General features: G+C 49.9%; 1 pseudogene; it reads right to left on the bottom strand.

Moving 5' to 3' along the window:
• LOC100945554 overlaps positions 1 to 4032 on the bottom strand; it is a 32872-nt pseudogene extending 28840 nt beyond the window's left edge.
• Between the last annotated feature and the right edge of the window lie 737 nt (positions 4033 to 4769).

Raw genomic sequence — 4769 nt, forward strand, 5'->3', positions numbered from 1 at the left:
GCCTTTCCACCTTGCCCTCAGGGGAGACACGTTCCAATCTCTGACCCACACATAGCTCCTGGGGAGAAAGGGTGAACAAGGGAAAACAAACTAACAGGGCATCTCTCGTTCACCTATCCCCACACTGCTTCTGCCACCTTTCCCAGGGCCTGCAGTTGCTTCTTAATTGCACCTCTCCCAATTCCCAGGGGGATCCTGGCAAGCTCCATAGTAAGGGGGGTGGCTTATGATAGAAGATCTCATACGGTGAGAATCCTGTCCTCTAGTGGGAATACACCTAATCTTAAATGACACCAAGGGCAGTGTGCTTATCCACTGTAAGTTTGTCTCCTGGCATACTTTCCCTAAACTTGTCTTGATAGTTCTATTCATGCGTTCCACCTTTCCCGAGCTTTGTGGGCAGTAGGCTGTGTGGAGTTTCCAGGTGATGCCAAGGATTTTACCTGTCTTCTGGACCAATTCGGAGATGAATGCTGGCCCGTTGTCTGACCCAATCTGTAGCAGGAGCTCAAAACATGGTATAATGTCTCTAAAGAGTGCCCAGGTGACTTCTTACACCTTCTTGGTGCAGGTAGGATATGCTTCTACCCATCCAGAATAGGTGCACACCATCACCAGCAAATACTTGTTCCCTTTACACCTGGGCATTTCGGTGAAGTCTACCTGGAAGTCCTCGAAGGGCGTTGCTCCATATGACTGGATTCCTGTGGGTACTGTTGGTCCTTGGCAAGTGTTGAACTGGCTGCAGGTGACACATCATTGACCAGTGGCTTTGGCCAGGGCTTCCAGGTAAGAGATGTAGAAGTATGGGCCCAGCAACTTCACCAAGGACTCCTGTCCCAGATGAGTGATCTCATGCATCGCCATTACCACAGTAGCTCCTAGAAGCTGGGGGACTGGTACTCGTCCATCTGGCATCTATCCATCCTACCTCTGTTCCCTGGCTCCCCTCCACTGCCAACCATTTCTACTCTTCCCAAGGGTAGATAGGGGTGAGCTCTGAAACCAATGGGATGAGGGGAGCCACTTGTGACACCTGATACAGCTGGGAGGCAGCCTTCTTTGCTTCAGTATCAGCTCTGGTGTTCCTCTTAGTGATGGTGGAAGCATCTCTCTGATGTCCGTGACAGTGCATCACTGCCACTTTCTGGGGTTTCCATACTGCCTCTAGCAACTGAAGTATCTCCTGCTGATACTTAATGTCCTTTTCCCCAGAATTTAAGAGTCCCTTTTCCTCTACAGTCTCTGTTAAGGTGACCACTGCATACTCAGCCCACCGCTCACCTTGTGCCGCCACATAACTGCTTCCATCTACATACAAGTCCCAGTCTGCATCTGTCCAAGGCTGGTCACGCAAGTCAGGTCTGCTAGAGTACACATTATCTATAACTTCCACACAGTCATACTCAGTCTCTCTTCCACTGACTGGAAGGAGTGTGGCTGGGTTCAGGGTGTTACATACTTCTACTGTTATACATAGATTGCCACACCTTAAGCTTTGGTACTTAGTTAATCTTGCATTAGAGAACCAGAAATGTCCGTTTGTGTTCCTCAAAGTGACCACAGAGTGAGGTACTTTTCACTCTGAGATCCTCCTCTAGAGTCAGCTTACTGGTTTCTTGCCCAAGGAGAGCAGTAGTGGCTAGAGCCTGTAAACAGGGTGGCCATCCTTTTGCCACTCCATCCATATGCTTAGAGAGGTAGGCTACAGGTCTTGGCCAGGACCCAACCATCTGAGTTAACATACTCACAACTGTCTTTTCTCTCTCTGAGACACACAGAGTGAAGGGCTTGGCCAAGTCTGTATCGGCCAATGCAGGTGCAATCATAAGCCTCATCTTTAGCTGGGAGAAAGCACATTCCTGTTCTCCTCCCCATTCTAAGGGCTCTCCTTCCTCTCCTTTAGTGCCTCATACAGGAGCTTAGCCAAGATGACAAAGTTAGGGATCCAAAGTTGACAAAAACCAACTGTGCCTAAGAATTCCCAAACCTGCTTTTGGCTCATGGGGGTGGGGAGGTGATTAGTGACCTGCCTCCATTCCATGCCTAGATTCCTCTCCCCCTGCTTATAATAAATCCTAGATAACGTACTTGCTGTTGGCACATCTGGGCCTTCCATTTAGACACTTTGTAGCCACATACCTCTAGATGTTGTAAAAGACAGTCTGTGTTTCAGGCGCAGCCCTCCAGGGTAGGGTGTCCTAAGAGGAGGTCATCAACGTATGGAGCAGCACACACCCTAATTCCTCGGCCGGGAACTTCTAGAGATCATGAGCCAGCACTTCTCCAGAAATTGTGGGGGAGTTTTTTAACCCCTGTGGCAGCCTGGTCCATGTGTACTGGATCACAGCTCCCAAGTCTGGTCTCTCCCACTGGAAGGCAAACAGCCTCTGGTTCTCCAGAGCCAGCCTTATACTGAAAAAGGCATCTTTTAAGTCCAGGCAAGTGAACCATTTGACTTCTGCTGGCAGCAGACTCATCAGAGTATACAGATTAGGCACTGTGGGATGCAGTTTTACAGTCTCCTGATTAACAAGCCTCAAATCCTGCACCTGTCTATAGTCCTTTGTGCCAGGCTTCTGTATACGGAGCAAGATGGTGTTCCAGGGAGACTGACAAGGTAAGATTATGCCAAACTGATCAAGTCTCTGAAGGTGCACCTGGATGCCTTCCAAGGCCTCCCTGGACACTCTGTACTGTTTTTGCCTCACTGGCCTTGCCCTTGACTTTACCTCTACTATTATTGGTGCTGGTTCACTGCAAGCCCCAGGGGGTTATCTTCTGCCCAGACCCCTGGCCACCGCTGGGCCACCTCAGGCCTCAGTCCCTCCCCCAGCTCAGTCACAAACAGCCTCCACTCCTCTTCCCAGGCATTGTTAGGGCTTGCACCAGACCTGGTTTGAGCAGTTGTAGCTGCATAGTTCCTTGGTCAGAAAAAGAGATTGTGGCTCTTAATTTTCCTAGAAGTTCCCTACCCAGGAGAGGCAAGGGGCAGTTAGGCATGTAGAGAAACTGATGAGTTACCTCGTGGCCTCCTATGGAGCACTTCCAAGGGAGGCAAAAGGCTTGTTCAGTAGTGGCTCCAGTCCCTCCTATAATGTCAATTCTGTAGTCTGAGAGAGGGGCTACTGGCTGGGTAACCACAGTGTTCGGCCCCAGTATCAATTAGAAAGTCAATGTCCTTGCCCCCAATCCTTACTCGACCATGGACTCTCTGGGGGGCAACTGAGTTCGGTCCCCTTCAGTTTAGCAGGGCTTCTCCTATTAAGTTGTAGAGGGCTTCCTGCCTGTGCGGGTCTGTGGCCTCTCTCCCAGGATTTTCCACATTTCTTTGCCTCTGGGGACACTCATTCTTCCAATGCCCTGTCTCTCAGCAAATTGCATACTGATCCCTTCACAAGGGGGGCCCTTTCACCCGAGTTCCTCTACTTCTTTGCATTCCTTGACCCTGTCCTCTTCAAATGGGAGGCGGTCCTTCCCCCCATCCCCACCCTTCAGAGCTGCAGCTATGAGATTGTCTCTCTGTTTCATGTGCCTATCTTCCTCTCTATGGCTCACTGCTTCCTGGTTCACAAAGACCTTCTGTGCTATTTCAAGAAGCTGTGAGCTGTTTAGACTTGCAAACCCCTCCTGCTTCTGCAGTTTTCACCCTATTTCCTCAGGGCTTTGGCTAACTAGGGCCATATTAACCATTCTCTGTTTCTCAGTACTCTCAGTGTCCAAAGGAGTGTACATTCGAAACACTTCACGTAACCTCTCATAGAACTGGCCTGGGCTCTCCTTCTTTTCTTAGAGGATCTCATTTACTCGGGCTAGGTTAATAGTTTTCTGTGCTTCTTTCCTCAGCCCCTGCAACAATGCCTTCCAATACCGGGTTAGGTGTGCCATGTCCTCTGCCACATTTGGGTCCCACTGGGGGTCCTCTCCAGGAAGCTGGACCCGAGCATACTCCTGAGGGTTTTGGAACCCATTTGGGGCATTCTCCCCTAACCACTTAGAGGCAGCCTGAATTACACGGCGTCTCTCATCCATGTTAAAGAGGGTCATAAGTAACTGGTGGCAATCTGCCCATGTAGGGTTATGAGTCTGAAAAATGGTCTGCATCAAATCAACCAAGGCCTGAGGCTTCTCTTTGTAAGCTTAGAGTGTGATGCCTCCAGTTCAGTAAGTCCACAGTCATGAATGGCTGATACACCATTATTCTCTGTTCAACCATGTGCCCATCCTCATCCACTCCCGTATGTCTAGTCTCTCTGAGAGGCATCTGGACTCCCGGTTTATGCCTTAGTTGAATTGCTAAGGAGGGCAGACCTTCTGGGATCTTTCCTTTCTTTGCTTAATGGGCGCCTGGCTGGGCTGGGTGTGAGTCAGTCTGTTTTTGAGGGAGAATTGGTTCCTCAGGTGCTGTAGTGCCTGCAGTTTCTCTGTATGGGGGTGGTGGAGCTCCATCTAGGGGGTCCTTCTGCATAGGGTCTGCCAGTATCTTTGGCACCACTACTCTAGGTCAGGTGGAAAGCACTTTCCCTTCCTGTCCCTGTGTTACTAACAGTGTCACAACCTGCCCTCTCAACCAAGGCAGTGAGTTCACTATTAGCTGTAACCAGGTATCTATGTATAGGAACTGGTCAGGGTGACCCCCCTTTCCAGTGACTCTATGCCATACCATAGACACTAGGGACCTCTCTAAACTTCCCTCTGACAGCCATCCAACCCCCAGAGAGGGCCATTCCCACTCACAAAGACTTTTTAGTTTCCCCAGTGCCATAGTA

Source organism: Otolemur garnettii, unplaced genomic scaffold, assembly GCF_000181295.1.
Source record: "Otolemur garnettii isolate 467f Iridium unplaced genomic scaffold, OtoGar3 scaffold00300, whole genome shotgun sequence".
Taxonomy (NCBI): Eukaryota; Metazoa; Chordata; class Mammalia; order Primates; family Galagidae; genus Otolemur; species Otolemur garnettii.